Genomic DNA, 21474 nt, shown 5'->3' with positions numbered 1-21474 from the left:
TACGTTAATGAGAACCTGAGAGTGTGTGCACAGCAGGCAGCTGCTTTGCCCTTTGGTTTAGTACATGGTAAGATCTAAAATGAACCAAAACACCCCAACATAATAACAATATGTTTCTAGTATATAGCACCTTTACAAAGCACTCTCACGTACATTGTTAAATTTATCTAGACTTTTCAACAACCTTGAGTAGTAGCAATAGCAGCAGCTTTATGACCCCTTATACAGATGAGGAAACCAAGGCCCACATAGTTTAAAAAACTCACACAATTTTTCACTGTTGACAAGGAGGACAGAAGAGATTTCTGAGGTGCAGCAAGAGGGGCCCACTTCTGGACCCCATATTAGAGGGCTCTGCTCTGGCCCTTCTCTGGCTGCATCTCATTCCTTCCCATTGCTTGAGGATGGGATGAAGGGAGGGTACCCACTCCACTTACCAGTCCTCCCCACCTCCAGATTACACTCCACTACCCAGGACTCTCGAATTTCAAGTGTGCTTCCAAGACCTGTATGGGACTCTTCCCTAGGGCCTTCCTCTTGGTCTGCACCACTAGGCCCAAGGAGTAGCCAAGGGTTGACTGTTTGCAGGAGCAGGGAATGAATGTTGGATGTGTAGGTAGAGTGTTCACACACATGTTCATGAAATCATTCTTAGCAAGGAGCAAAAGCAGGGTAGAAAGAGGAGGGAAATGGGTTGGAGTCTGGGGACTGTGAGCTAATCACAGCTGTGATCTAAAGTCCAAGGATCCCTAACTAGTACCTGGCCTTCCAGAGTGTTATGAAGATATATATGGGGGTGTGTGTGTGTGTGTGTGTGTGTGTGTGTGTGTGTGTGTATATACATATATACACAAATATACAAGTAGGAAGATAGAACATATTTTATGGAACCATTTGATATATAACTTTTAAATATTTAGATATCTGGTATGTACACCTCCATTTAATCTTTCACCCCAGATTCTGCAAACGTTAGGGGTAGGCCAGTTGAAGTAGCATTGGTGTATATGGTAGAGATGAATGAAAGTTTGGAAGAGATTATGTAATCTAGATTGGCGTAAATTTCCATTACCTCTCTTTAAATGCTCAAACAATTTATTGGCCTTCATAATTCCAGCAGTTTTTCCAACAATTCATTAAAATCTGAAGTATCAATGTCTTCAATAATTAAGGGTATTAATGATGGATCTGATGGCAAAGTAAACAAGGATTTTATGTTTTATAAGTGTATTAACACAAGCTTTGGGTTAATTACTTTGCCAAGTTCCTAAATAATACTATATTGCCCTGAAAATGTTAATAATATCTTGGATAAAAGTGAAACATTTCCTCCAGGCAATTATTAATTCATCAGCGAGAGCAGGATTAAAACTTTGCCCCAGATTCTTGACTAAGTTGATCAGCTATCCATTTTCAGCAAGAGAGTCAGTTTTGAGAGATGGAAGGTAGCCCAAAGCAGATGAGAAAATGTATTCATGTGTCTCCCTTCAGGAGTTCACACTTGGTTTCTACAGAGATCCTCCTGCTAACCTAAGGGACAAGCTAAATCTCATCTCTTCCGTGAAGTTCTCTCTCCTAACACTGAACTTCCATAACACTTTGTATTTTTCCCACATGGAGATTACATGAGGTCACATGTGTAGGCAGATTCATGAAGCCTCTAGTATGGAATTTGGGTTTTCTTCTGGTTGCAATGATGAGTTCCTGGAGGGTTTACATCATTGGAAAGATGCTATCCCATTTACATTTTGTTCATTTTCCCATCTACCTCTTTATGCCAAACCATGAGACCCTTCAAGGGATAAACTGTCTTACTTACCCTCAAATCTACCAGTGTCTGAGCAAACGGCCTGTTTCTTAGCAGGCACTTAATAAATAGTTATTGAATGAATGAGCCTCTAATGAATGTCTGCACCTAAGCCTAAGCAAACTGCTTCAAAAATAGACACAAAAAGTTCGTCAAACAGCTAGATATAGAATTAACTGTATAAGCCAGCAATCCCACTCCTAGGTATATATCCAAAATAATTGAAAAACAGATGTTCACACGTATATGTGTACACGAATGTTCATAGCAGAACTATTCACAAAGCCAAAAGGTGGAGACAACTCAAATGTCCCCCAACTGATGAATGGTTAAAGAAAATGTGGTATAGCCATACAATGGAATATTATTCAGGCATAAAAAGAAATGAAGCACTGATATATGCTACAACATGGATGAACCTTGAAAAAATTATGCTAAGTAAAAGAAACCGGACATCAAAGGTTACACAGGTCACATTCCATTCATATGAAATATCCAGAATAGGTAAATCCATAGAGACATAAAGATAGAAAATGGTTGCCAGAGGCTGATGAGAGGAGGGAATGGGGAGTGACTGCTTAATGGGTACAACGTCTGCTTTGAGGGTGAGGAAAATATTTTATTTATATTTTTTTAATTTACTTATTTTACTTATTTATTTTTGTCTGCATTGGGTCTTCATTGCTGCACGTGGGCTTTCTCTAGTTGCGGGGAGCGGGGGCTACTCTTCGTTGCGATGCGCAGGCTTCTCATTGCGGTGGCTCCTCTTGTTGTGGAGCACGGGCTCCAGGCATGCGGGCTTCAGTAGTTGTAGCACGCAGGCTCAGTAGTTGTGGCTCGCGGGCTCTAGAGCGCAGGCTCAGTTGTGGTGCACGGGCTTAGTTGCTCCGCGGCACGTGGGATCTTCCCAGACCAGGGCTTGAACCCGTGTGCCTTGCATTGGCAGGCGGATTCTTAACCACTGCACCACCAGGGAAGTCCTGAAAATATTTTAGAACTAGATAGAGGTGATAGTTGGACAACATTGTGAATGCATTAAATGCCACTAAATTGTATACTTTAAATGGTTAATTTAATGCGATGTGAATTTCATAAGAGACAGACACACAAACAGACTTTAAATCATTTAAGAAATTTGGCAGATAAAGGAAAGAGAGAAATGGGAGGAAGAGAGAGCTAAATAAATTAGTGACTCAGAAGGTTTTTGGATAACAGGAAGACTTTTGAGTATTTTAAAGCAAAGAGGAAAAGACTGAGAGCAGGGTAACTCTGAGGTCTTCCCAGGTCTGGGAAGCTGGAGACTCAGACATAACGCGACAGTAAAGAGCTTGATCACACACTCTGGTAAAGAGTGTTGCAACTGGGATACTTCAAGGAGAAGTGCAACTGGAAGGAACATTAGAAATGATCTAGTCCACACTCCCTATTTACTAGTTACTCCCGTTCAAGTGACTTTACCAAGCCCACAGCTGTGTAGTGGAAACCAAGTCTCCAGACTTACTGGGTATAACAACTATGTTTATTTTTACTATATTAATAGTTGGGACTATTCACAAATACCATTTGCTGTTTAATCTGTTGTTTATCCTTCAGTTTTCATTTTTTATTCAACAAGTTTATGTGGTAAAGTGCTAGGAATTCAGGAGGCAGACATGTTTGGCAGATGAGTCCCACTTAACCCTAATTATAATATGTGTGCCATTAACTCCCAAGGCCCGGTAGCCTAATAATATTGCCAAGAAGCTAGCATGCTGGGGATTTATTTATCTTTGTAGCTCTGAAGTCTGATAGCAAAGGAAGTTTGTTCTGTGTGTGTGTGGTTATGGGTGTGCCTATGTATGAGAGGTATCTTTTATTAATTAATTAACTTTTTAAATAGGAAATCATTCTTAGAATGCAAAAAGTACAAAAGGTACACAGTGAAAATTCTCTTTTTCTGTGTCTCCCACCTACCCAGTTCCTTTACCTAATGGCAATCCATGTTATCCAGTTTTTGTGTGTCCTTCTAGAGTTATTTTATGCATATGACAAACAAATACATGTATGCATATACTCCCCTCCCCATTTTTACACAAATAGCATGCTGTATACCCTGGTCTGTACTTTTTTATGACATCATGTTTATAGATATTTATGTTTTTTTCTGGACCTCTCCTGTTATCTATTTTATTTTCCTGAAATGGATACAGAGAAGGAATTTCTATGTAGGAGAGTCCTCAAGTCATTTCTATAGCTTCATGATACCCTGTTGTTAGATAAACCATTATTTTTTTAACTAGTCTCCTCCTGAGAGACATTTAGGTAGTTTCTAATATTTTGCTATTAGAAAGCTGTAATGCATAGCCTTTTACATGTGCCATCTTACATGTGTGTGCAGGTATATCTGTAGAATAAGTTATAGAACTGGACTAGCTAGGTCAAAGGGTATATACATGTAATTTTAATGTATCTTGGAAAATTGCATCCCATAGAGTTTGGTGCTGGTTTCCACTCCCATTAGCAATATCTGAAAAAATTTGTTTTGCCACATCTTCACCAGTACATTGTGTTGTCAATAATTTTGGAGTTTTGCCAGTATATTAAGTATAAAATGGTGTCTCAGTGAGGATTTAATTTGCGTTTCTCTTGCTTTGAGTGAGATTGTTTTTATATGTTTAAAAGTCATTTTATTTCTTTTCCTATGAACTATTTGCTTGTTTTCCATTAGGTTATTGGACTTTTATGCATTGATTTATAGCAGGTTTTTGTATATTATAGAAATTAGCAATTTGTTTATGATATGAATTATAGAACTTCCCAGTCTATCTCTCTTTCTACTTTGATTATGATGATTTTTGCCATATAAAAATTTGTTTTATTTTTATTACAGTGATGTTATGTATCCTTATATTATGACTTCTGGGTTTTGTCTCATATTTTGCAAGGACTTCTCTCACTCCAATATTATTCTTTTTAATTCTCTCCTTATTTTTTCTAGTAATTTTGTGGTTTTATTTGTATGCTTTTAATTTATCTGAAATTTATTTTGATGCATGTGGTAAATTGTTGGGTGTTGTCCCAACACCATTTTTCCATCACTGAGCATACAATAAACACAAATGCAATTTGTGTTTATCCCTCCAGTACAACTTGAATCAAAATATGGCTTTGGATTTCCTAATGAATCAATATTGATTGAATTCCTACTATGTGCAAGACATAATTTCGAAATGTTTTCTTTCTGATTTTCCCTTCGAGAAGAAATGTAGACAGGATTTTAAGCCTTGATATCCAGAAACTTCTTTTAGTAGGTAAAAAAAAAAAAAATCTTCAACAATGAAGGGTCTCTTGCTATCAGTAGGAACTAGTTGTAACTCTCCAGTGAGACAGTGAGCTAGTTAAAGCTGCAAGCAAAGAAAACACAAATGGTTCTTTGTAGGTATGAGTCCTCCTCTGTCACTAGGGCAAGAAAATTAAATAGATGACAGGACAGATCTTTAAAATCACAATATCTATGAACATGAGATCCTGCTATGTATATAAAGACAGTGATGATAGACATTATGTAAATATTCACTTGAAATAGGGCTTGTGGGCTCAAAATGCACCAGTACCAAGAGATTCTAAAATAAGCCTTTGTCTTTTAAGTAAACTTTGCTTTAGTACAAGAAAGAATACCATGAAGACTGAAAATCTCAAATCCTGTAGTGAAACAATTCTCGTTATATAAACTATTAATAGGAACTCAATGATTTGTTAGAGCTATTGATGAACTGTTCCTCCAGCCTTGCTTTACTACAGTCTGTAATCACTGGCTATTTACTCTTTGACCTAATAGCCATCATGCTTCTAGCCCAAATCTACTAATTATCTGACATTGGAAACATCATACCCTAGAAAAGATTCTAATAAAAACCAAGTTGTACTCTATATTGCACAGATTCATAATGTGCACATGTGTATGTGTGATTTATCCACGTACAATGTTAAAGAAATATCTATGGGGAGGGGGCAGGAATAAGAGCCAGGGGGTATGAGTCACAGGCAGAGGAGAGAGCAAAATGCAAGGAGCAAATACAGGGATACCCACTCTTTTAAAGAACATACAGAAACTAAGGGTGAACAGGAAGGAGAGGCATTTACAGTTTGATATTGCCCATCTATATCATAAATAGCCCTGATTGAAAGCAGCTCCAATAATACACCAAATTCTATAAATCATTAATTTTCAAATCTCTCTCTCCCACTGGGGTAAATCTGCATTTGCTACGAGGAGAGAGACAGTTGTTTTATTTTGGCTGCTCAGAGCACAACCTTCTCTGAAAGCACATTAAGAGAGAAATTCCCTATCGGCCCCTGTTCTTCTTAGGGCTATGAATGACTTTGCCTCTATCTAGACCTGCTAAGGAAAGGCTAAGGGCGTTTATCTTATGCTGGTTCTAATATAAAATGAGAAATTTTGGACGATTTCATTTTTTTGTATCTGTCATCAGAGAAGTGGGGCTGATAATGCCCACCCTACAGAGGTTTTCTTATGGTACATCAAATAACATGTGGTCTAGCAGGTAGCTAAACTTCAGTAAAAGGTAATGATGATAGTGATAATGATCAGTGTCTCACGAGACAGAGGTGAGTGAAAATGACCTGATTCCATCATGCTTGGAATCATCTAGTTCCATCTAAGTCTCTCTACTACCGAAAACCCTTACTGTAGATCGAGCCTGGGTCCATCTGAGGATTTGTGAAGCAACATTGGTTCCTCCAGAGCACCAGCTCAGGCTGACCTGGTAACCTCTTGATGTTACCACATTACTTATTCCTACTTCTTTTGTGAGGCATAGGAATAATTTTTGAAACAGTAGCGATAAAAAAAAGTTTCTGATGAAATAATGAGCCTTCCTTATTTTGAGCTTCCCTTTGATGCTTGCCACCTCCCTCCCATTGTGGCTCTTTGTCCACCATTGAAAAGGCCAGTGTCCTCAATTTGTGCCCAGCTGGAGAGAGAACACTGAGCTGAAGAGTGCAAAGAAGCAAAGAAATCACACTGAGATGATATTTTCCTTTATGAGACATTGCAGCAGTAATAACAGAGAGAATGTCTTATGAGCTGACTATCAGTTTCAAATACGGAAAATGTTTCCTGGCTTTGGGGCAGTCATTATGCCCTTACATTTTAGATGTCACTAACAAAGCAAGTGAGAGGTTTGTCCTATATAAATAACATATTTAACATAAAGAGAGAAAAGAAAAAGATAAAAATGACTGCTTCCTAAATCCTGATATGTACCAAGAGTCCTGCACATTTGGTAAGAGAGTCGCATTCTTGATCCTGATGCTTTATTCTTACCCCTCTCCAGTTCACTTTCTTTTTTGCGGAATGTCTTGCTATTTTTGTATGATTTTGATACCTTCTTTTATGTCTTTAATTACTTTCAGTATACTTATTTTGCAGTCCAGATTGTTCAATCACCTGAAGTTCTCAGAGGTCTAAATCTGCTGTTTGCTTTGTCTACTACTCTCACTCATGGCTTTTAGTTTTGTAACATGTCAGTACATCTTTGGCAGGGCTTTCTCTACAAGAAACCTAGGTGACCTATATGAAGCTGTGGCCCTCCAGAGTATTTCTGGATTTGCTCCGGCCCAATGCCACAAGAATATTACCTGCTTGAGACCAAGTTTGATTTTAATTCTTCAGCTTAGAGGTCACTGAACTTGGTGGGTAGTAAATATGATAAATTTCCAAACCTGTAAAGCATAGTCACAAATTCTCACGGGAGACTTTCTGAGAATTTCCCATCCATGGACCAAGAAAAGACAAGCACCCTGTGATAACAGATAGATTTATTTTCCCTAGGCCATCCTTTTAAGGGTCACAATTTTACATGGGGATTATCCATTCCAAATTCCTGACTTTCATGGGCCCTGTCCCCATAGGGGGTTAAAACCTAATCCCTGTGGTCACTGAGACTGGGAAGTGCTCCTCAAGGCAGATACATTTTCCATGGCTTACTCCTCTCATTTCAGTTCCCTCTTTGTACCTGAAACTTGGGGAGTTCTGTGCTTGCAAACTTAGCCAGGTTTTTTTGGCCATGTAACGTGGCTTACAGTATCCCAGTTCCCCGACTAGGGATCGAACCCGGGCCCCGGCAGTAAAAGCGCCAAATCCCAACCACTGGACCATCAGGGAATTCCCCTTAGCCATTTATTTAAAAGACTGTATGTTCTCTTTTATTTGGAACATCTTAACATTTTTGGTGGAAGCGTTTTTCAGATACCTGTTCCACCATATGGCTGGAAATAGAACTATCAATTCATTCTTCGTGCTGCAGCCAGAGAGAATTTTTCAGCATACAAATTTGATTTTGTTATCAGTCTTACTTAAAACTGGAGTTGCTTCCCAATGATCTTAAGGTGGAAACTAAAATTCATAACCTACAAGACCCTGAATGGACATTACCTACTTCCCCATCCTCATGTTGCACCATATCCCTTCTCATTCTCTGTGTTCTACTTACACTAGGGTTCTTTCCAGTCCTAGAATGTACCTCACTTCTTCTTACCATAGCAACTTTGCACATTCTGTTCCCCCTTTCTTGAACACCCTCACGTTCCTTCAGTTCACTCACCCTTTAGATCTCAACGTAAATGTGCAATTGCTGTTGTCTAGGTAAGTTGTCTAGTTGTCTAATATATGTGTATACTGACCCAGGTACCCTCTCCTTTATTACACCTATCAGAGTTGTGCTTTTACATTTATTTTTGTAATTATTTATTTAATGTCTTTCTCACCCACTGGACTTCAAGCTCTGTGAAGGCAGGTGCCATGTCTGTTCTTGTTCACCATTTTTATTAGTCAGTAAAAGTAACACTAGCTTCTACCTTCACACTAACACAAAAAAATCCTGAAATCTCAATAATTTCATAACATAAAATTTTACTTCTCATGCCATAGTCAGATGCACATTAGCCAACTCTTCTCCAGCTGGACCCCAGAGACCCAGATTGTACCACCATCTTCAACATGTTGCCATCAAGATCACAGTGGAAGGAAAAGAGAACAAAGGATCTTGTGGGAGATTCTTATGAGCCAGACCAGGCATGCATCACTTCCACCCACGTTCCATTGGAGGGAACTCAGTCATAAGGCCCTATTACAAAAGAGCTGGGAAGTATAGATTACCTATGTATCCAGGAAGAAGAGGAGAAAATGGTTATCAGTGAGCACTCAAGTCTCTGCCACACCATTGTATTTTCAGCAAAGAGCAGTTCCTGACAATAGGAAATTCTCAATAAACACAGATTGAATGAATCAACAAATGGATGAATGAATGGATGGAGGATGGATAGGTGATGGAGGGTGGAGGATGGATGGATGGTTTTGTTGTCAGTGATTCAGCTAGTCAGTAAGTTCTTTAAGCATAGAGACCATATCTGTATTGTTCATCATGATAGAGAAGTTTGGGGCATATATTAGGAGCTCACACAAGAATAAATGATCCCCACTACTTGGGAGATTTCGTGGAAGAGATGGACTCCTAGTGGATCTTTAAAGAGTATGGAAAAAATTGGAAAAGCAATTTAAGAAGTGAATTTATGAAGGAATAGATAGGGGGGAAAGTAGAAGAAAGGTTAATGTGAATATGGTTGAGAGTAAAAAGGGAAGGAATCAGTGCAGAATGGAGAACCTTAGAGAGTAATGCCTCACCAGGCTAGTGTCATCTAAACACCGTGTCTGCCAAGTCCCAGACTCCATCATTTTCTCTTTTGATGTATTACAGCCTTACACCTAGGAATAAGGGTGCCTCTCTAGTGAAATAGCACCTTTTCCCCTCCCATTTTGACCCTTAGTGTTTAAAATGAGTAAAATGTGCTCAGGAAGTATGTATTTGGATTGGTCAGAAGTTGGTACTACAGAAGGCAGTTTGCCCCTAACCATGCAGAATGGTAAACCACACTAGTTCCAGCCCCAGCTGTCAGGCCAGGATTTCGCCCTAGCCCTTCTCCAATCAATACATAGAACTGCCTGGTGCCATCGGGAAGGAGCTGTATTTTAAAAAATGAATGAAGTAGGACAGCCAAAATCTTTCCATTCTTTATGTTCTCCTCTGATTTCTGCCCAGGAATGGGGACCCCTGAGAGCTGCAGGTGAGCTGTATGAGGGTGCCACCCTCCCCTGACCTGAGAAGGGACCAGGGCTACAAAAGTAGCCAGCCCTACATTACAGCTTCTGAAATGCACTGTCAGAGTTAGTGACAGGGGAGCCGCTCTACCTCTGGGGCTACAGCAGTGCAGTGAGCTTTAGTGGATCAATACTTTAGTCTTGTCATGCTAATTGCTCATTGGTTGACATTCATGATCCTTCCTTGCTCCCTCCCTATGTAAACTCTTTACAGCTGGAACAGCGAGATGCAAAAATCCTGAGCCTTCAAAGCCAGCTCCTGAAGAAGAGAGAGGGCCTGGCAGCTGAGGTATGGTGCTCCCCCATTTTCTTGCCTCCCCCCCTTAAAAAAGCTTCATGTGTTTCTGCATGTGATGGTGTGATAGGGAGACGCACAAAAAAATGCCTGGGGTTAACACGCCTGCAACAAGTAAATGGTATTACCTTTTCAGAACAAAACAGTATCTCCTCTCCTTCCACTCCTCTTCCACACCCGCCCCCCCAAAAAACCCAGAGAATAGAAAAATACCCACCCTTTCTATGAGTTTGGTTTTGGTCCTTCTTCTGTTTTGGTGAATCGTTCACCTTCCACCAGCTCACAATGAACATGTATCTGTACTGTCCTCTTTGCTCCCTGACTAGGGCATGTCAGACCGAGCTGCCATGTGTGTGTGTGCGTGTGTGTGTGTGTGTGTGTGTGTGTGTGTGTGTGTGTGTGTGATCACGCCTACCATATTGGCTTCCTGTCCCTGGAACATCAGCTTTTCTAGCTGGCTGAGCCTGTCCCCACAACCACTATTGCCACTGAGACCACACCAACTCCTACCCTGTAAGCTTCAGGCCTGTGCTATGCAGGGTTTTGTTAAGCCGTTTAGTATTAATTGATTTTTTTTCCATTTTTTTCTTTCTTTCCCTGGGCGGGTCAATAGCTGGATGCTTCAGGAGCAGAGGATCTATCAGCTGCAGACCAAGCATAGGGAGACGCAGGCAGACCTGGAACAGAAACCCGGCCAGCTCCAGCCGCTCCAACAGTACTGCCAGACAGTCGGCAGCAGGAAGTATGCCACGGGCCACGAGGCAGGAAATGACCCAATCCTCGAGGTCTGGTAAGTTTCCTCACTTTTGGAAAGTAAGGCAAATGATAACCAAGCCTGTTTTTCCTTCCTTGAAAGAGTCAGCAGCATTTCTGCTGATTTCAGTTAATGAGTTAAAGATCAAAATCGGGATACCCCCCACAGGTCTGCGAGGATGGCGGGGTTGTGAGGGAAGAATGGGAGTTTGCGGGATGGATGAGGGCTGACCAGACTCTGATCCTATGGTGAGCCACTGCAGCCAAGCAGATGTCCTGAGTATCGATCCCTGCATCTTATTGATTTCCTCTTGGGGCCAAGAATGGGGTGGACCTACGGAGGACAAGAGGAGAACCGACACCCTCCCAGAGGGCCATGCAACCGTAATCAGTGATAACAGTGTTAAGTGGTCAGCCTGGAGATGAGGTTTGCTCAGATCTATTGATCTGCACTCCCCTGAGATATAAATCCTTCTGAATTCGCTTCTGTGTATATAAGTATTTATAATTAAAATAGCCTAGGAGCCTCTTACAGGCACAGGGAGAGTGGCCCATCCCAGGATGGGGTTTGATATCAGTCTCTTCCCTCTCCCTACTTTGTGCACTCTTCCCACTCTCTTGTATCTGTTTTTACATCTCGTTGTCTCTTTTGAACCCTATTTTGCTCACCCTCTGAGTGACAGGCACAATGTCTCAGACTATCAGAAACTGGGAAAAATCTATTCTTTCTGAATGCAGCCTCCGGCTGAGGAAGGAGTGCCGCTCTCCCCAGTCAAGGCTATAGTTTCTGCATTCAGGAGCCTGGACTCAGAAAGGAATGGGCTGTTTGGGGAGTGGGGACAGTGAGGGGAAGAATTCTTTAGTTGTTGCTTTGTTCTTGCTTTCATTGGGGCATCAGATTGGTTTCAGTAACAAACAGCTTTATCACCCAAATGTGTTAACCAATGCCAAGACCCTGTGTTGCCTTGCTCGCTATGTTAAATCTGGGAGGATAATTTGAAGGGCCCCACACTCCCGTTTCTCAGCACCTCATAAATCTAAGCTCACATGAAGTGAACAGAGCATCCCTTACCCAAGGGAAAAAGGAAGGATGCTGAGGACTTATTTAGGAGCAAAGCCCTTGAAGCCAGCCAGCAAGAACAAGACCATTGACCAAATCTTTGTCCACTGAAAGGAAAACCTTATAGAGGATTGGAACTATTCAGCTTTAATGTTTAAAAATTTGGGTGGCAAGGAGAATGGTCTTTCAAATCATTTGCTGTGCTCCCTACACCTACCATCTGCTATGGTGTCCAGGGTACAAATCTGTTCTTTCTGAATCCATCATCTGCTTTGGTGTCCAGGATACAATCTTTTCAGTTTTGGAACTTCTGACTACTTCCATCAGGTGTCTGCCTTGCTTCAGTGCTTAAACCTTGAACTGTGTGTCTTTGTGCTTCTGCCTCAGCAGGTTTCATTAATTTGTAATTGATGCCTACAGAATTGTTTAAGGACTTCTGGATTTTATGCTCGTCGAGGGTGTGTGTTAGGGTGTGTATGCACTGTCTAGGATGTGGGGAGAATTCACTGGGTTTTGCTTCTCCTTATTTTAGAATATTTAGTCACTCTGGTCCATCTGTGTGAGTTAATAAATGTATGTCTGTGTATCTCTGTGCTGGTGTCTGTACTTGGGAAGCAGTGAACATAAGCAGGTTAGAGCAATGCCCCACATTTCTCTACCATTTGCATTAACTGTGTCTTCCCCAGATGCATATTAAGCTTTGCTATTTTTTTCTTTTTATTCAGAGGTGGTAGTTTCAGAACTCAAATCTAGCTCATTTGTCTCTTTTAGCAAATGATTGAGGGTTAGGGATTATTCCAATTGGCAGTCAAGGGTCAGTATTTTGGACTCCACTTGGCTTAGATAATTTATAAAGAATAAAATCTAATAGGTATAATCACAGTAGCCTTGGCTTAAGAATGTTTCTAAGCATACTTGAGACTGATAAACACTTCAAGCTAAAAATGGAAGAATGTTCCGGTTAGTGACTTGTATGCTTCTGTGGTAATGGAGAGAATTGGAATGCAGTTCTCTTTGTTTGATTTATATGGCAACACCCAGAATGTGAAAGGTGTATTTTACTGTAGAAATAAACTTTCAACATTGACCTAGAGAACAGAAGACCCAGGCTGGTACTTAAATCCTTCTCTGCTAGGTTATAATGAAAAGCATAATTTAAAAGAATAGATTTTTTTTTTTTAGGAAGAAAAACCCTGACATTGGTGTCTTTCTCCCATTGTTTGCAATATTTGTCAACATGTGCTTGCATGATTTCTCTGAAGAACAAGCTTATTTGGAGAAAATGATCTAAGTTTTAGAATTGAATACACTTCACTAATTAAATGAGTTTTCTTGTGATCTTAGTGCCACTAAATCTAAATAGCACATAAATTAATTCATTGCTGTCTTGTGCTACTGTTTCTACAGGTCGTATTTGAAAGCTTGTTGCCAGCCATAGGGAAATGATTTTATTATGGAATCATCTAGTGGCTTAGGATAACAATCTTCAGTGTCTGCTCTTGTAGGAATTTAGCCCCTATATTATAGATATAGTCATATGCTATATTTGCCTTTTATGTTTTACTACATAATGATATATTTTTCAGTCCCATTTTCCTAATAGGTTTTACATTCAACATACTTTATAATGCAAGGATAGAAATATTTCACTGTTATTTCTATATTCATTGTGTAGAATATAATGATATCAATATTTCACTGTTATTTCCACGAAACCATGTATGTATGTTTCAAGCCTTTCTGAACATCTTGACATACTCATTTGATCCTTAGAGCAAACTTAGGAGACAAGTTAGAGCAAGAGTCATTATCTCCATTTTACCAATAATAAACATGCACAATGTGAGGCAGATATTTGTGTCAGACTTGGGCCTATGACCTGAGGCTATGGGCTCCTGGTCAAGTGCTCTTTGTAAAACTGCCTGCTGCTGCCATTAATGTTTAATAAAATTTTAGCATATTCTGTATTTCCAGCACCTATTACAACCACTGACATGCATATAAGGCAAATGTTGGTCGATCTTAATTGATCATTAGTATTCTACTCATGCAAGAAAAGGTAAGTATTTCAGGCATCTTTCTTTGGCCTTTATCATACCACAAGTAGCTGCAGAATCCAACGTCATGACAAATCTTTTTTGTTAGCCTGAGAAATTCTGTGAATTATTAATATGCCTAATCAATAAGTTTGCTCCCCAGAAACATGCCCCTGTCAAAACATAGTGACTGTATATTATTTACTATAAGTCACTGTATTTCACAAAACCATTGCACACATATTTAGTCTTCATACCTACCAACATTTGCTTTTAAAGAAACATTATGTAAAATTTGAAGTATCTAGATGAAGCGCTTAAAGTCAAGCATAAACTTTTCCTCTTCCTGAAAAAAGCACTGCTCCTTCCCTCAACCTTCTCACCAGTTCAGGGATTCTTAACCTTCTCTGTGCCATGAATCCTACTGCCAGTCTGCAATAGACCTGAAGCCTATGGACCTCTTCTCAGAATAATGCCCTTAAATATATGAAATAAACTATATAGAATTACAGAGGAAATTAATTTATATTTAAATTCAGTTATCAATATATTAAAATCAATTAAATATTAAAAACAATTTTTATGTTATATGTGTACTTTTTATTAATATGTTGATAGTTCCAGTGATGGATCTACAACTATAATTTTAAGGTGGTGATAAGAATAAGAGATATTTTGAGATTACCTACAACAATACATGATATGGCTGTAATATGAAAATAGCTGTAACCATTACTGTGGTTTGTTTCCTACAGTTATAATTGAAGGAAATGGTAAATTGTTCAATATTAGTGAAAATAAATGTGTGATTTTTTTTCCCCATCCAAGTTCACAGACCCACTGAATTCTATCCATGGACTCTTTAGGAATCAGTGGATGCCAGGTTAGGAACCCCTTCTCTAGCTAGTTCCTACTCATTTTTCAAAACTCAACTGAAGCATCATCTCGTCTAATGAACTTCACCAACCCTCCCCCAGATGGAGTTAGCTGCCACTCTTCTGTGCCCCAAGAGAACCCACAACCTCTCTAACCCAACACTTAGCACAGCACAAGGTCTGCATCAATTTACTTGTCTGTCCCTCCCAAAGAGTACACATTCTTGAAGCCATGGGTCATGGCTTATATTAACACTACCCAGCACAACGTCTGGCACGTGGCAGCGGTTCACTCGATATTGAAAAGGAAGAGGAAGGAAAATTCAATGAGGAGGAGGCCATAAGTCACAGAAAGTTAAAATTAACAAAAAATTAAAGTCAGTAGCTTAAATGTCTGCTTGAGTCAAATTTTCCATTAATGGCACCTTCATATCCCAGGCAATAAAGATGTGGATGATGTTCTGCTTCCCTTTTAGTGCAACTCGCAATTTATAGCCTCCTAAAAAATCATAATCCCATATTGAGGGGCTAATAATAATAATATTCCAGTTTCAGACCTGTTTTTTTCCTTTTAGGTTCTCATTAATACAGACAAGGGAAAGAGTCTGTAGGGACATTGAGAGAAAGGACTTTCTTCACACCTTGAGCTTTTAGGGCTTTATCAGTCAAATTTAAAAAGCCAAGAAAAGTGATTTTGATTTTAAGGCACATATACAAATGCGTAAATTCTCCCTAAAACCATGTGTACTTGAAAATGATTGTTAAGATTTCCTTGAAAAATAGAACACTACTAATAAAAGCCTCAAGTTCTTAGCACAAATGCTTTGTGTAGGATAAGCATAGATGCCTATTCACAGGAAGGTACCCTTTTAGACATGCCCTCAACTTCTTAATATTAATGCCACATAAAAATCAGCATTTATTCATGCATATTAATGTGTATGCACCTCTTCTTTCCCAATAATAAATACTTGCCGTCCCTACCCAAATGAATGCACATTTACATATCAATGTGAGGCTGCATATTTCTTGGGTACAAGTTGATTTTGATCTACAGTGGACTTGTTTATTATAGGAAGAAGAGGATAGAGATCGAAATGGAGGTAAAATTGGAAAAAATGTATAGCCATTTTTATTGTCTAGTAGCTGCTTTCCATTCAATATTTTTGTGCACGAATGCATACTGAACCTGAGTCTTTGATTACCAGTCCAATAGCTTTCAGTACACCTCTCTCTATAGAATATCTTATTGAAATATACTAGTCAACCCAAAATTTAGATTACAAAATTGAATCTGAGTTAATATAGAGTCCTAAGATCTTGACTCGGATAAAGCTCATATCACACCATCCTTTAAAAAGACACTGACCCATGTGCGCTGCATGTATTCTACAAGGATATCTTCTCAGGGTCATTGGTGACTGTCCACAGAGCAGACGCCTAAATATCCTTGTGGACCTGACTCCCATTACAGCATTCACCTGCTTTCACCCACTGAAGCAGAAAGCTGAAAAAGTAGTATTCAAAGTCCTTTATTCCGAAACGGAGTGTTGGTGGAGCAAAGGAAAAAGATTGGACAATGACTCTGACGACAGATAGGGAGAAGTAGCTCGCAGTGGAACTGGGGCTCAGAGGATTAGTCTCAAAGCGGCAATCCATATTTGAGCCTCTTCATCTTTTGAAAGGAAGTTCCCACGTAGCCTTAACTGATATTCTTGTCTCTAGGTTTCGAAAGATACATTGCTTATTGCATGCTCTTTTAACCTTTACCTACCTGCTTCTCTCTGATATTATCATTCTCCTCTTTCATTTTTATTTCTCTCATTTCTGCTCTCCTTACTCTTTTTTTTTTTTCAATAGCTACTTTATTTATTTATTTATTTTTTAGCTGTGTTGGGTCTTTGTTTCGTGCGAGGGCTTTCTCTAGTTGCGGCAAGCGGGGGCCACTCTTCATCGTGGTGCGGGGGCCTGCTCTCCTTACTCTTTTGAAACATTTTATATTTTGAGTTAACTGTTACTTTAAATTTACCAATTTGGCATATAACCCTTGAGCTCTTCAGGAGAAAAGCCTACCCAAATCTAAAAGGGGAGAAATATTTTTAGCAGGCAGATAAATTGCTCTAAATACACAGAAAAACATTTGCTAAGACTTGTTTTGCAAATAAATATAGGCATTCATAGTTGATATGATTATGTTAGAATTACAGCAAGAATTTGATATTTATAATCACCCTTAATTTAGGCAACGCCGTCTTCAAGGCAGGAAGGAAAATATGGCTCTGGAAACACAAGTCAAACAAGCAGACTGGGAAAGAAAGCTTAAATAATATACTATGTAACAAAAATTTATTTAAAAGAAACAAAGAAACACCTGGACAAATAGACTGTTAACAGAATCATAGCTTGAAATAAAGAGATTGCATAAAGCAATTGGCTTATGAATTTAATAATCAATAGAAGTTATTTTCAATCATCCACATTTTAAATACTATTTGAAAATTATAAATATTTTAAAAATAGAAAAATATTTTCAAAACAGAACATTGTAAATATTTTCAAAACTATTCTCAGTAATTATCATCTATTAAAATGTAAGCTCTGTGTCTAACAATATAATGAATCAGATGTGAAGAGAGAAAAACTGAGAGTATGTAGAGGATAATGGAGTCAAGAACAGGAAGCAGCTTTGGGGATGGATAAAGGACAAATCATTCCAGACAAATGTGATCACTCTTTTAAATCGCATTATGAGATTAATGGATGAAGGGAATGCACTAGAGGTAATATATATGGATTTTACTAAAGCATTTGATACACTGCTCCATGAATTTCCACTTGCAAAATTAATTCAAATTGGGTAGAATATGTGCATGGTCACATAGATGGAAAATTGGCTGAAGGATCATAAACAAAGGGTAACAACAAATGGTGGTCCCTCACGTTTAGGTGGGAGACAGTGTCCAGGACAACCCTGAGGACTGATGCCCACTTTAGTATCATATAACCACCTCACTAATGATCTGGGGAAAGGGAAGGAAATTAAAGAATTGGCAGAGTTTGACATAGGAAGTGTCACAAACCATGATACAATTAGAGCACAAAAATGAGTTAAAAATAAAAGTGGAGAGTAGAATTAAACATAGGTGATACTTAACCTCTTCTCACAACTAAAAGAACAAAGGATTACTAGGAATATAGTTATATACAATTTTCATTTTAATTGTTAAAACACTGATTAGGGAAAGTCCATTTAAAACCATACTGTCATTAAATAGGGTGGTTCTTTATTCAGTTAGAATGTGAAATGTTATGCTCTTGGTTGCTCCAAATTTGAATTCATATAAAGAATTCATAGATAGGTTGAAGGGACAAGAGATTGATTTCTGAGAAAAGAATTTAATTATATCCACTTAAGTGCATAACTACTAGGGTATCAGTAATTTCCCCAAATACCTGGTGAGTTCAGAGCAAATAAGCACCTTGAGTGAACTTTGGCTCACTATAAGAATTTTTCTGATATAAATGTCTCCAAATACCATTTTGATAACTTCCAGGACAACTTTACTATTATTTCTGATGTTGTAGTTGGAATTGTTGAAACCATATAAAATGTCATTGTTTAGAAACAGAATGAACTCTTAAAAAGTGGACTGGATGAAACTTGATTTTCCTTTAACACAGAGCAGGATCTTATGTATAATCAAAGCCCTTTCACATTCACCATCTCATCAAATCCTCTTAGCCACACTGGGAAGGAGGTATTATCGTCCCCAAATTACAGATGTGGAAATTGAGGCTCAGAAAGGATAAGTGACTTGTCCAAGACTATGCTATTAATAAATGACAGAATCATTTCTAAAGCCCACATTTTATGGACACCTAGCATTGGGATCTTTCCACTAAACAACACTGTTTCCCACGCGTATACCATGAAAGAGACCATCTCAGAAGCCATATGTCAGGATCTGACCTTGACTTTGTTCATTCCGTGCTGAGTTAGAAAACATTATGGAAAGGACCTAGCATGGAATCTGGGACATGGAAGTCAATAATGTTTAGCTCCTTTTTGCTTTTTACCCTATTTACAATTTCTTCATTCAGCAAAGAGTTATCAAGTACCTAATGGGTGCTGGGTGCTGTCCAGCTGTGCACATCTTAGTTTTTCTTCTTAATCATCTTGGTCTTCCTCTTAAGCTCAGGTCTCCCAAGTTCACCAGGAACTCCATGAGAGAAGACCCTGTGTCTACCCGTTCACTGCAGTGTCCCCAACACCTAGCAAATACTCAAAATATACTTCCTGAGTTAGAGAGAAAACATTCAGCCTCCCGCCTCCAAAGCTCCCCTGAACTTTGGCGAGGCTTGTGTGCCTGCTTAGTTCCTTCCCACAGCATCAAATACAATGGCCCACAAGCCACTGCACACACTGAAAGAGTGGGAAAAAAGTCCTGGATAGGAGCATGAGGAAGGTAGATAATGAATGCATTTGTCAAGTTACTTTTTCTTCTCTTGCACCAAATCACCCCAAGGGCCTATATTGCCATGACTGATAACAAGCAAACCACCATGCTGAAGTAGTTGGCTACTGGGACATCCTTTGCTGAATAGTAAGAGACAGACATTCTGCTTCTCCTATGCCCATAGCCCAGCTGCTCCACGGAAAGCCCTGCAGAGGCGTGGCAGGAGCCCACTGCTTTGCAGCTTCTGGATAATCTTCTTTCCTGCAAATTTGGAAGGAAAGCCTTCATTATAGAAACACTTGGCAGTTCTCTGGTGAGTAGGCCAAGCCAAGGACACAGCAAGGGACACGTAGCCCAGGTAGAGATGCACAACATGGAAGCCCCCATGCATAAAGCCACGGCCAGGGTAAGGACCTGACCAAGGTCACCTCTCCTGCTGTGTCTGCAGTCAGTTCACATTCCCACTAAACAAAGGCAAAAGATGCACATCTGCTCAATTCCTGCCCTTTACCCAGCGCTGCCTGGGAATGTATTACATCACAGGTATTTCCACCCACAATTGAATTAGTTATATTATTTTCAAAAAGAATACCTTTGTCATTTCTAACCCTCTTCTTCTGCATTAGGCGTATTACAGTTGGGTGAGTGCACCTGAAGTCTTCAGTGAAGTGTCAGGTGTAATTTAGCACTGGGAGATGAATTATGGGATTGCCCTTTAGGAAAAGGCTGGGCGCTCAGCCCTGCCTGTCAAATAGGTCCCTGCCTTCTAGCGGACTCTGCAGGTGAATGAATCAGTATTTGGCATATCAGCATTTCATAGAGCCTCCATGCTAATGTCTTTTTGAAATGAAACCGAGAAAGCTGTTAACCTCAGTTAGCCGAGTGTCCCCTCTGTGACCGGGATAAATCATCAGTGTAGAGGCACAGAACTCTGTTCTTATGCTTTGGGGAATGAGAGCCAGGGCTGTGGAGAAACGGGTGGAGAGGGCCTCCAACTCTCAGAAAACTGAGGATGTTTATCTCCCTTAAAAGGGAAAATGAGTATTACTTCTCCTTGCCTCCTGATTTAGCTGTTCTAAAAGTATTTTGAATAATTTGATTCAGTTAGATAGCATATCCTTACTTATCCTTTTTTCCAAGCCTTTGATCCCTCCTCAGTGAAGCCCCCCAAATATTTATATTATACTGTATATAATTACATTACAATATATGTGTGTATATGTATGTGTGTATATACATATTTATATATAAATGTGTATTAATCATATAATAGAAAATAATATGAATAATATGTGTTTTATCATAATATATAATAACATAGTATATAATTGATATATTAATATTATGTGTATATAGGAACTCCTGGAATCTCTCGCAACTGAAAATCTGGTCTTAACTGCCAGAGTAGCTATGGTCAGGTGACTAGGGATTCTCTATTCCCTACTAATTCTTGACTATTTTTCCGTGGTTCAGGTTCAAACAACATCCATACAGAATCCTCACGTCAACCTTGTGAGGCAGGAATCGTTTCTGTTTTCACATTTGAAGAAACTAGGGTGCAGAGAAGTTAAGGGAGGCAAAACTTAGGGTCAAACCCGGGCCTTCTGTCATCTGTTCCTCAGTCAGTAGATGCCGTGCAGCCATCAGTGGCCACCTTCCCTCGTGGTCTAGCGGTTAGGATTCAGCGCTCTCTAACCATCAGTGGCCAGACGCGGTACTGCAATTCTTTCCCCACAAACAGATACAAACAGATATGACCTAGGCTTGCAGCCTCCTTTTTTTTTTTTTTTTTTTTTTAATTTTTATTTATTTATTTTTGGCTGTGTTGGGTCTTCGTTTCCGTGCGAGGGCTTTCTCTAGTTGTGGCAAGCGGGGGCCACTCTTCATCGCGGTGCGCGGGCCTCTCATTATCGCGGCCTCTCTTGTTGCGGAGCACAGGCTCCAGACGCGCAGGCTCAGTAGTTGTGGCTCACGGGCCTAGTTGCTCCACGGCATGTGGGATCTTCCCAGACCAGGGCTCGAACCCGTGTCCC

The sequence above is a fragment of the Balaenoptera borealis genome (assembly GCF_965194805.1).
Source record: "Balaenoptera borealis genome assembly, chromosome: 19".
Classification (NCBI taxonomy): Eukaryota; Metazoa; Chordata; class Mammalia; order Artiodactyla; family Balaenopteridae; genus Balaenoptera; species Balaenoptera borealis.
This window is presented reverse-complemented; position numbering follows the sequence as displayed.